At 52.4% G+C, this 12,500-nt stretch overlaps 1 long non-coding RNA gene across 1 annotated transcript in view; it reads left to right on the plus strand.

The window, feature by feature from the left end:
* LOC109380980 (uncharacterized) overlaps positions 1-7,554 on the plus strand; it is a 40,847-nt gene extending 33,293 nt beyond the window's left edge. Inside the window, exons 2-4 of the long non-coding RNA XR_002123592.1 lie at positions 2,896-2,970; positions 5,383-5,492; positions 7,142-7,554. This is a non-coding gene — a long non-coding RNA (uncharacterized LOC109380980). The remainder of the gene's footprint in view (positions 1-2,895; positions 2,971-5,382; positions 5,493-7,141) is intronic.
* The last annotated feature ends 4,946 nt before the right edge of the window (positions 7,555-12,500 follow it).

Consider the following 12,500-nt stretch of genomic DNA (forward strand, 5'->3'; position numbering starts at 1 on the left):
ATCTTAGCTGTAGAGGGCAGTGTCACTGGCCCTCATATGTGGGATCCGAACCGGGGCCCTCTGGCGTCCCAAGCCAGCTCTTAACCATCGCACCACTCGGCCGGCCCAATTTCTGTTGTTTTAAGTCTGTTGTTTTAATAATTTGTTACAGCAGCCACAGGAAACGATTACCTCCAAAAGGTTAAGAATTCTCTAGTTCTTGAAGCTGAAGTCCTTCCACATGGAAATGAGTGTGCTATGACTGGTTGCTCCCCTGCCCCATCTGTGTCACCTTAGTTTCCAGAGTCCCCATCCGCAGGCCCTCTTAAAGGGCTGAGTTTACCGGGAGACATGACCTGTCCTTTGCCGAAATCCCTAGAAACGGCAGCAGCCCTTCTGTACGGGAGGGTGCGTACCTCTGCCTCCGAGTGTCACTCTACTTTGTATCGCCCCCTAAGCAGTGGATCTATCCCTTCTTTGTTGTTCTGTCTCTAAGAAGAACTTCAAAGACCTTCTTGTTTTCCTTAGAATGTCTGGCAAACCACAGCACAGTCTTCCTGACAGTATTTTTCAGGATTGTGTCGTTTTCCAGGACGCATCCCTGATTCTGCTTTGCTTCACCTGTAGTTTGTCATCCTCTCAAACACCGAGCTGCACGGGCTGGCAAGCTGGCCTCCACGGCTGCTCCCCCGCTTCCTCTCCATCATGGTTATTCATGATGCTATAATCAGGGTTTCTTTTTAAAGAAGCTCCCTACTTGATATTAGCTGACAGAACAAAAGGCTCTTGATTAAATGGTGGCTCGTTTCTGCTCTGAAAGTCAAAAGCCAGTGAACTACTTTGACCGAAACGAATTTTGATATCCATTGCTATGAAAACAGCAAAAAACTTCCAGGAGCAATTGAGTAGTTGTGTGGGCAGATGCTTTCAGAGGTCAAGAGTCATTGACTGGAAGGTCCGCTTCTAAACAAGGAGCTAGAGCAGCCAGACTCTGCTCACGCCCTGCAGGGATGCGATGTAAGTGAGCATGTCAGACACTTTGTCCTCGGACTGCCCCTGCTCCACCGGGAAACTTGCGGCAGCTTTCTAACTGTCTCCCTGTGTCCAGGCTGGTCACCCTCAAATCCCAAGTCCACCGAGCCACCAAGCTCTCCACATGGCCTTCCCTGCTGCCACTATCCCTGTCAGAGAGCCACGCTCCCCGTGTGCAGTCCCAGGCCTTCCAGACTCGACCCTGCCTCTTCCACAGGCCGTCTTCCCGCCCAGCTCCACGCCTCCCAGCTGTGCTCGTGCACACTGCTTCTCCCCAACAGCTCTGTTGGCCCAGGCACAGGCCGTCCTTTCCTCAAGGCATGTCCCATGGCCACTTGCTGTGCCAAGAGCCAGCCTTTGCCCAGGATCCCTTCCTTGGACCCCAGGGCAGAGGCCGTCCCTTCCTCTCCTAGTCCTGAGCAGCTGCAGCTCCTGCTCCAGGCAGCCTGCCTTCGTTCCTTGGGGAAAACCCCACCTTGTGACAGTGGCTTGTCCACAGAGGCAACTTCCTTCATGAGAAGCCATGGCCCTTCCTAAGAGGTTGTAAGAACCGTACTGCTTCCGAGAACACGGGACTCTCAGACCACCCGAGGGTGGCATGTTACCAACCCAAAACCCACTCCCACTTCCTGAGCTTCATCTAATTTGATCCCCAAATAATCGTAGGAAGTAGCTATTGTTATTTCCGTTTGACTAATGAGGAGAAACCCTCACAAGACAAGTGTGTGAACCCAGGTTTTCTGGTTCCAGGGCCCTTCCGTACAGAGTAGGGAAGCTTGTGACTTACAGGGACTCACATCACTGATGCGTTGAGCGTACTGAGGTCTGCGTGCACACACGCACACGCACACACATGCACACGCGCCGTCTGGCTAGTGCAGGAATCGTGCCCACCGCTGTGCCCAGAGCCCTCGTCCTCATCGGCCACGCCCTCAGGGGACTCAGTGAGCAAAGAGCCTCGCTTTTCATACAACGTGGCCCCTAAAATCAAGTTAGCCCCCCCATCCGGTGCTCAAAGAAGAACCAAGTCCAGTTCTGGGCTGCAGGAAAACCTTTGTGACAGATCTCTGAAGAGGGGACCTGTCAGGCCCCAGTGAGACACCTTCTTGAGGGACTTTCAAGGGGCATGGCCGAGACACCCACCTGGAAGCCAGCGGGAACTTGAGCCTCTCCGGTGCCACCCGCCTGCGTCCTGACGCAGCTCTGCCCGGAGCCTGGAAAGCAGCGCTGGGCTCGGTTTCCCAGGCCAATAGCAAGCACCACCGTCCCCGGGAATGGGAGTCGGATTGAGCTCGCGCGTCCTTTAGGTCACGCAGCTCCCTGGACCCTGACTCCATCTGCCTTTCAGACCTCGTTCAGATTCCCAAGCTGCCTTTCCACACATGAAGAGAACAGTCCTCGTGTTTTCATCCACTTGACAGCTACAGGGAGAGTGTAAGGAAGCCGGCATGTCCCGCAGGGACAGGTCGCGTTCGCCCTGTGCCCCCACCGGGCCCGGCACATGGCAGGTGTTGTGTGGTGTTAGATGGATTTCTATCTAATTCAGGAGAGCCCCCACAAAGCTGCTCTCAGCCCTTCCTTCAGCCAGCGTTGTCCGTGCTGGTGCCAGCTGTGTCTGGGTGGCTTGCGTGCCACCATCCCAAGGCAAGCCGCCCGTGGCTGTTTTATTGGCTCAAGCACTTCCTTCCACCTGGAGAAGCCCTGGCACCGTCTCACTGGACCTGCCTTTCCTGTCCTGACTGGTCCTTTCGGCTCGATTGCGTGTGTGTTCTCAGGAGGGTGCCTGTTCACTGGTACCCAGGGGCCCGCCTGTCCCGTGTCAGACAGACCTGTGTGTCTGGATCCAACGCTCCAGTCTGTCTCTGAAAACGGCGCTTCTTCCAGGTCCCTGCGCTCTGTCACAGCGTTACCGGGCTCCACGCGCACCAGCCACCATGCATGCTGTTTATACTGCTAGTGGTAAGTGGCAAGGTTTAAGATTACTGTCCTAAACATTTCCAGCAAAGGTAACCAGCCACCCAGCCCTCCCTGGGAGGCCGCAGATGGCGAGCAGGGCTATTCTCTTTATTGCTAATTCCCTTGTCTGCCCGTTCTCCTTCCACTGCACTGGCATCTCCTCCCTCTGGGCCCTGGCACTGCCCAAGAGGGGACCGGGTCCCTACCTGGAGGGCACCTGACAGATGGTCGCCACACAGGGCCACAGCACACCATGAAAAAGTGCTGTGGAGAAAAGAGGTGACAGCACAGTTCCCTGGGTCCCCGGGAGACACAGCTCATGAGCCACACCTTGGGGACCAGCTCAGGGAGGAGGACTCAAGCAAAAGCATGAAAGGACATGGGCAGGGGCGGAGGGCTTTGGACTGACTGGATCTTGGGAGAGCGGTGGTGGCAGGAGAGGAGCGGGGACATGTAGGCAGGGCCTGGGCAGGCTGTGCCAAGGGGCTTGAACTTGACCCGAAGGTCAAAATGAACCTTGGAAGGGGTTAAGCCATGGAGGGACAGAGTCACACTTGGTGCCTTGGAGTATCCCTCTGGGCTCTGGTTGGACACATGAGTGGGACATTTGTACTCACCTCTGTTCCTTCCGGAGCCCCACATATATGATAGCAAAGATTATACATGTGTATCTCATGCAGCCACAGAACGAGAATGAGGGGAGCAGCAGGAGAGGGATGTGAACCCCCTTTTGGATGGTGGAGAGCAGATGGACAGGCAGTCACTGGCCTTTCCTTAACCGTCTCTGTGTCACAGCCCCCAGCCAGTGCAGTGTCCAGCACGTGGTAATTTGGATGAGAAAGGGGGGTACTAAAACGCTGATTGAAGTTTTGTGATTTGTGGGTAAGGACCCCGCAGTTTCTTGGAGGACTCCCCAGTGTCAGAGTCTCAGCTGGTTAGTTTCTCTGGAGAGGAACTTTTCAAGTGAGGAAACTGAGGCACACAGAAGTTAAGTCATGTCCCAGGGTCACGTAGCCCGATGATAGAGCGGGCTGCAAACCCATGGGCAGTAAAGACATGAAAATCAAGGCCATGCAAATTAAACTCACAGTGAGTTACCACTGCACACCCACCAGATTGAAAAAAAATGCATTGTTTTGATATGTTGTACCCAGTGTTAGTGGGGCGAGAGGCACTCATTTCCTGCCGGGAATGCCAGCTGACAACACTATTGTGAGGACAATTTGGATGTATCTGCTAAAGTTGAAGAGTTACTAGAATGTCCACAGCAGCACTGTTTATAACAGCAAAAATCTGGAAATATTTACCAACAGCAGATACACAACTTGACATATAGTTATGTAGTAGAATAGTATGCATCAGGAAAAAAGAAGAAACTACAGCTATGCACGTCGGTATGAATAAATTCCACACACATAGTGTTGAGCAAAAAAAAAGTCACAGAATACATGCGATATTTATTTACGTTCAAACACATCTGTCGTCTAAGGACTCACATGCACACGTGAGGTAAAGCAGAGCACAGCAACGTTATTGGTCACGCTCCGTATCTTAAGCACAGGTGCCAGTAAGATTCCCATCCCTCTTCTTGGGTGATGGAAACAGTAGGCCTGCACCCTGAGCTCACTGGCTGTGGGACCAGCTCCCCTCACTGCTGCCGTCCTTCAAAAAGGAAAGAAGTTGGTGGCTCCCCTGGTCTTCTGTTTCAAAGGGGAGATTTTTAAATAATTATTTTACTTACAGATTTTTAAAATAGCAATTAGAAGAGATACCCTTAATGACCGAATGCCAAGGCCCCTGTGAGAACTGCAGGACAGGCTGGGCCTCCACGGCTGGGTGGTGGGCACAGGGGTGATTGGTGAAGTGCCCGGCCTCACCCGGAAGGTGGCGCACACAGACCCCCTCATTCTTCAACAGCCCCTTCATGCACGCGTCAGGTTTAATCCGCTACTTGCGTTCATTTGGACAAGATTGAATGCTGACTGAAATGCAGTGTTGGATTTACTTACCCTGTTTTTAAATGAAATGCAAAGGTGCTGAAAGGGCTCTGAATTTATAGGCAGCATCTAGTCAGCATACTACACTGAAATAGCTTAGAAATTAAAATTGGCTATTATATATCCATTGGCAACCTAAACTATACCTGAGTTTATTAGCATTATGATTTACCACAGCACACTCATTGAGACACAGTCAGTTAAGAAAACATTCACATAACGCTTTTCTGCGCTAACTTCGGAGAACGTCCAGGGTGTTTGCAATGTGTGCAAGTTTCCGGTAACTCGTCCACTGCTCAGTTGTATTTAATAACGTACTTCGACCCCAGTGGACCTGCCCGCGAGTGAAAGAATTTAGAACCAAACTATGACAGATGGAACCTCGTCCAACTGTCCCACCCCTACCCCTATTTTCCAGATGAGGAAACTGAGGCTTAAAAAGAAGTAATGCCCCAAAGTTGGCAGCGGTGGAACAAAAGAGGGACAAGGAAGCGGACACCTCCTCTCGCTGGGGGTGGCAGAAAAGAGGTAACGTGGATCTGGGTCTGAAAAGAGGAGTGGGCGTTTCCAGGCAGGTTTAGAAGGGAAGCAGGAGCAATCGCAGGGGCGAATAGGATGCTGGGGGCGGGGCTTTACTTCAGGGTTGCAGGTGCGGGGGAGAAGCGGTAGGACCAGGTGATGGAGGGGCTGGCAGGCCCAGCTCAGGAACCTGTGAGTCAGCACCAAATATAACGACCCCATTTGTGGCAAGGTGGCCAGACCAAGCTTCCCACCACCTGGTCAGCTGGCCACATGGGCAGAGTCCTAACTGACAGAGCCCTGGCTCAGTTCAGATGGAATGAAACTCAGTTCCTAAGCCAGCCAGAGCCATTGTGCCCGTTCATGCCCCCACCGTCCACCCACTCCCCCCCACACCCCCACACCCCCCACCGCAAGTTTGTTTCTGACCCACCTCCCTCTACCTTCAGTGTACGTGAGGATCAACAGCCCCTCTGGGCACCCCCCGTCCCCCGCTTTATGGCCACCACCCCTTGAGATCCCAGGCAAGATCCTAAGGAGACTGGACACACTCACCCCTAACGCTCCATCTTAAGACTCAGATTATTCAAAATTTGCGGATTTACCTGCCAGTCTTTCTTCATGTTTGGGATTTTAGCAGTGAAACACACACACACCACTTTTTTTTTTCTTAGCTGAGCCATCCTGCCACCTGTTGGCGGCTCAGCAGCAACTCAGCTCAGGTTGGGAATCGAACCAGCGACCCTGTTGCTCAGAGCTCGCACTCTTGAGCGAGCTGTTAACCAACTGAGCCACTCCACTGGCCCACACACCATATTTTAATTTCAAAAAATTGCCTCCTTCCACTCTCTTACACAAACATTTTTGTTGCTCCTCAGAGAAAGGCTGGAAGCTTTGCCATGAGCTTTTCAGGGTGAGACATTAATAGTGGTGATCTAGACTGGAGCTCACATAATTATCTCTCCGAATTCTGTTCATGAGAAGAAAACACGAAATCTCTCTTTAAACATCAAAGCCATTTCCAGTTGGAGGTCCCGAAACAGAAACTATCAACTGGCCACTAGATGGCGCCAAATGTTAACCACTGCCTTCGCGCCAAAGGGTTCCACCTTGTGCCTTGAAACACATACATCAGGTCCTCCATCAGGTCGTTTCGTTCAGCGTGGTTTCATTTTGACATTGATGAGAATATAAAAATCGGTTCCCGGCCGGGGACCCCTGTCTGTGCAGTGTGCACGGTTTCCCCAGGTCTGCGTGGGTTTTTTCCGGGACTCCGGTCTCCTCCCACATCACAGAGATGTGCACGTGAGTGAATGGCGTCCCAGTGTGAGTGGGTGTGGGTGTGAGTGTCCCTGCGTGAAAGGGCGTCCTGTCCAGGGTGGTCCCGCCTTGTGCCCTGAGCTGCCAGGGACTGGCTCCAGCCAACTGTGACCCTGACCTGGAATAAGCTTATCTTATTTGTTTTTATTTATCTTTCTTAAATGTCTGTATAGCTCACGTTTATTTCAGTGTTGAATATTAGAAGTGTTTTGGGTCTTCATTTAGAAGCTTGGTGGTGTTTTTATGACCAGAAAAATGCAGAAGGAACTTAACTCTTGTTTATATCAATTAGCCTCTGGTAACACTGGTTTCCTTATACTGCGCTGTTTTACTTTCAGTCACAGTTTCCAATCAATAACTTAAGTGAGGACTTCCTGTACTGCATCCTTCACTCCCCACGGAGAAGGCCTCTTGCCACGTGCTGGGTCTTGAGCCAGGTTTTGGGGGCTAAAGAGGTGAGGAAGACAAAGCCTAATTTCAATTTGGCCCCCTGGGCTAAGGAGGCATCTAGAGGGAATTGGGCCACTGGAGGTGATTTCCAAGTTGAGGGGAGCTTGGTAAACAAGTGTCGACCTGGAGAAGAGGTGAAGGGTGGTAAAGGTGGAGGACCTGCCCTGAGGTTCTAAGCGCGTTTGGGGAGCAACAGCGAGCGGACAGAGAAGGGTCTGGAGAGAAGATCAAGGGCCAGACCGGAAAGCCCTTGAGTTGCTGCCACAGCCTTTGCACAGTGAACGAACGGAAGGGCGCTGTGAAGATGCCGGACCTGAGGCAGAGGGCGCTGCTGTGCCGGGACCGGACCTTTCCCGCAGCCTGGGCTGGGGAGGGGCTGAGTGCAGGGGCGGGGCTGCAACAAAGCCACGGAATAGGGCTGCGGGTTCTCGGTGCACGCCCCCTCCCCCGCCCCCACCACTTTCCTCCTCTGTTCTTCCTCCTTCCCTATCAATTTCTCTGCTGTAGTCTTAAATTCCAGGCCACCTGCTCAGGGCTGACAGAGGTGCCTCCTCCTCGGGACAGCGGGGTTGTGGGCAAGGCTGGCGGTGTCTGCAGCCCCCGTTCCAGGCCCGGGAGACAGAGGTCAGGCGTGTAGATGGGGAGAAGCAAGGGGCCCAGCGGTGGATGCGCTGGGCCCACGGGTTTGCCACCCGGAGAGGGGCTGCTGGCTTGGTGTCCTGGGAGCCCTGGCATTTCTGCACTGGGAAGTGGGCAGATAAATCCAGCGAGAGCCAGCTGAAGGTGGCCACGATATGGGGGCTGCAGGGCCTGGATCAGGGAGGGACCCTGAGCATGGAGAGAAAGGACATTTTAAAGGAAGAATCCATCAGACTCGGCAGCTGATAGAATGTGGGGGCTGAGGGATGAGTCAAAGATGACTCACAAGGCTTGAAGGTGAGCTCAAGGGTAAATGGTGGTGCTTCTGGGAAGAAGTTTGAGTTCATGGCCAGGACTGCTGGTTGCTTTAGAACTGAAGAGCCGGCCTGCTCTGGTCCCATTCCTCGTCTGCATGTTTATAGTTTGCACCGCACTATTACACCCTGAATATAAGCTCCTGAGGGTGCTGCCTGAGAGTCCTCCTGCAGTGGGGGGAAAGGCTCAGTGCACACCTGCACACGACCCAACTCAGAGCCAGAGACACAGACTGGGGTTCCTGCAAGAGAGAGCAGCGAGGATAGTAGGGGGATGTGACTGAGAGCTCCATCACCCAGGCCCCCCACGCTGCACCCCCTCGCCAGCCAGCCTCCTGTACCCGGTTCCCTCTCCCTCCCAGTTCCCAGCTCTTGGGCTATAGGAGACTGCTGTCCTCAGGACATCCTACACCTATCCAAGAGCGTCTGGTTCCCTTCCGTCCCATCCATCCCTCCCACCAAGTTCACCCGGGCGCCCCACAAACGTTTAGGCCCAACACAGATGATCCTGAATCAGCCACGGCTCCCCCATGGTGACCGCAGGACCCTGCGGACTCCACGGTGTCTCCCGAGCCTGCTCCCCATCTCCACCCACCAGCTCTGCAGGTGCAGGCCCTCCTCGGGTCTCCCTGGTCCCAACTTCATCCACACCATGGTCAGAGTGCATGCAGGTCTGACAGGGGCTCCTGGGTAGGCCTCCAATGATCCTCGGGCCACATATGGAGTCCCCTGGCCCAGGGAACTGCAGGATTTAGCACCCGCCTGCCTCTTGCTTCGGCTACACCGGCCACCCCCTGCCCCTTCGGGCTCTGTCCCCCACCCCACCATTGTTACATGGAGGGGATTTTCCACAGCCTCCGTTTCTTTTTCCACCTCGCTTCTCTCTCCTCCCTGCTGACTCCTAGTATGCCTTCTAGATTTCACCTTGCAAACACCATTCTCTCTCCTGGATGCCCTTCCCACACCCCCGCCACACTCGTCCGTTCTCAAAGACGCCTCCAGGAGACCCACCCTGAGCAGGACCCCCACACCCTCCCAGCACTTGTCACTTTACAAACCTATACATTTGTGTGGACTCATCTCCACCATAAGGACACTGACCCGATTTCTTGCCCACTGCACCCCAGCTCCTGGACTCGGGCTCTCAGGAACTAGGCATTAAATGAATGGTGCTCATTACACAAGACACTGTTTCCTCTATCAAAATAGCCAAACGTTTTTTTCTGCCACACTCAGTGCTGGTAGGGGGGAACCGCGGGGGGTGTTCACCGGGCCACCTTCTGGTGGCAGCATGTGGTAAGCCAATGGACCGCCAGGAGTGGCCACCCAAGCTGGGCCCTGAAGCATGGGTTAAAACTTGCCAGGGAAATGAAAAAGTGAGGCCAAAGGTAGGCTGGCAGATACGTTGAATCACTCCTTTCTATCAGTGGACGCCTCCGAAGCATCGTTGAAGTATCCCCTCCCGTGGTCGTCATGTGTAAGTCAGAATCTCCCAAAGAACCTGAACAGCTGCGGAAGCTCTTCATTGGAGGTCTGAGCTTTGAAACAACCAGTGAGGGTCTGAGGAGCTGTTCTGAGCAATGGGGAACGCTCCCAGGCTGTGTGGTGATGAGAAGCCCAAACACCACGTGCTCCAGACGCTTTAGGTCTGTCACCTATGCCACTGTGGAGGAGTGAACGCAGCCATGAAAGCAAGGCCATGCAGGGGCATGACGAGTTGTAGAATCAGAGGTCTGTGTCAAAAGATTCTCCAAGACCTGCTGCCCAGTTAACTACGAGAAAGCTTTCTGTTGGTATTGAAGAAGACGCTGGAGAATATCGCCTAAGAGATGACTTTGAACAGTGTGGGAAAACTGAGTGACTGAAATCACGACTGACAAGAAAGAGGCTGTGGCAAGAAGAGAGGCTCTGCTTTTGTAACCTATGTGACCATGACTCTGTAGGCACGATTGTCATTCAAAAACACCATGCTGTGAATGGCCCCAGCTGTGAAGGAAGGAAAGCCCTATCTAAGCTGAAGATGGCTAGTGCTTCATGCAGCCAAAGGTTGAAGTGGTTCTGGAAACTTCGGTGGTGGTCAAGGAGGTGGTCTTGGTGGGAATGACAACTTTGCTCTTGGCGGAAACTTCAGTGGTTGAGGCAGCTTTGGTGACAGTGGTGGTGGAGGATATGGTGACAGTGGGGATGGCTATCATGGGTTTGGTCACGATGGAAGCCATTACAGAGGTGGCAGAAGCTACAATGATTTTGGCAATTACGTACAACAATCAATCTTCAAAGTTTGGACCCTAAAAGAAGGAAACTTGGGAGGCAGAAGCTCTGGCCCCCAGTGGTGGTGGAGGGCAGACCACGAAACCAAGGCGGCTGTGGTGGGTCCAGCAGCAGCAGCTATGGCAGTGGCAGAAGGTTTTAACTGCTGCCACGAAACAAAGCTTAGCAGGAAGAGAGCCAGAGAAGTGACAGGCAAGTCACAGGTTACAGCAGATTTGTGAATTCAGCCAAGCACAGTGGCGGCGAGGCCTCGCTGCTACAAAGAAGCCATGCTTTAGACAGTACTCGTGGGAATGGATGAAAACCTCGAGGTCTGTATTTGTGCCTCATTGTGTGACAGGTTATTTTAGTTCCTGCTCTGTGGAAAGTGTACAGCCTTCCAACAAAGGGTTTTCATGTAGATTTTTTTTTTGTACCCATGCTATGGATTGCTAAATGTAATAGTCTGATCATGACGCTGAATAATTGTCTTTAAAAAAAAAAACTTGCCAGGCAGAGAACACACTGGGTAGCAGAGTATCCCCAATTTTATAACTAGTCTATGGGAACACTGGTTGGCTCTGGGGAAATCTGTTTTAGGGCCATCTCTGAAACACACATGGCCAGGAACAGAGGGCTGGCCCAGTCACTCACCTTCCTGCGCTCAGTTCACCACTTCCTCTGGGGCCACACTCAGCCCCTCCCCTTCCCTGTCTAGCTGTGAGCCCAGTCCCGGCAGGTGGGCGCCAGTGCAGGACTGGTGGCATCCTGGTGGTTCTCGGCTGCCTGCACAGTCGCCCCGGCTCCCCACTCGCTGTCAAGACAACAGCATCCATCCCTGCTCTGCGCTGAGGGCTTCCATGAGATTAGCTTGTGGCATCTTCCCACATCCTAACTACAATCACCCCTGTTGTAGAGGTGAGGAGACAGAAGCACAGAGCGGCTGACTAGCTTGCTCAAAGTCACACAGCCAATGATGGTGGGGACAGGGCTTACAATCTCGCCGCCACCCATGCTTTAACTGACACCATCCTTCTCCAAGCCAACTGTGCCTCTTTACAAAGTATGAACCCCTGAATTTTTCTATACAACTGGATCTGAATATTTCTCCTAGGTCTTTGCTGAACGATGTCAGTTTTTAAAAAGCAGCTTTATAAGGTATAATTGACATGCCATAAACGGCACACGTTTAAAGTAGTTCGGTATGTACAGCACAGGCATGCACGTGTGAAACCGTCTCTGCAAACAAGCCAGTGACCTGCCCATCATCCATAGTGTCCTCCTGTCCCCGTCTCCCTTCCTCCCGCTCCGCAAGCCCCGCCCCAAGGGCAACACTGATGATTAGTCTGCGTCTTCTAAAATATTATGTAAATGACTGGCATCTTTCCCTCAGCATAATTATTTTGTGTACAGAACATTTATCAAGATAGACCATATTCTGGGCCATAAAATAAGTCTCAATAAATTTGACAGAATTCAAATCATGCAAAGAATGTTCTCTGACCACAGTGGAATTAAGTATTAGAAATCAGTAACAAAAAGGCATCTGGAAAACCTCCAAATATTTGGAAACATCTGAAAAAATTGCCCATGGGTCAAAGAAGAAATCGAAAGGAAAATTAGAAAGTTATTGATTTACTTTAACAAATATGTATAAAACAGTTACTGTGTGCCAGACCTTGTCCTGGGCCATTCCCAATTTAAGCCTCTTAGCAACCCTGTGAGGAAGCTATTGTCATGCCCATTTTACAGGTGCTGAACCAGAGGCGCAGAGAGGATAACTGACTCACCTGGGTCACACAGGGCAGTGGCGGAGCTGGGATTTGAATCTAGGGCACCTGGACCCAGAGACTGTGCCTTGTGTCCCAGCTTAGTGGAGGGACCCTGAAAGGTTTCAAATGGAGGAGGAAAGTGGTCAGCTTCCCCTGACAGGAAGGTTACTTTGGGAGGAGTTCAACATATAATTAGGAGCTCAAGCTGCAGGATTTGGAGATGCATTGGAAATGCAGAGTTGAGGGAGCAGGAGGAGGCTGGGTAGAGAAGG

The sequence above is a fragment of the Hipposideros armiger genome, unplaced genomic scaffold, assembly GCF_001890085.2.
Source record: "Hipposideros armiger isolate ML-2016 unplaced genomic scaffold, ASM189008v1 scaffold_43, whole genome shotgun sequence".
NCBI lineage: Eukaryota > Metazoa > Chordata > Mammalia > Chiroptera > Hipposideridae > Hipposideros > Hipposideros armiger.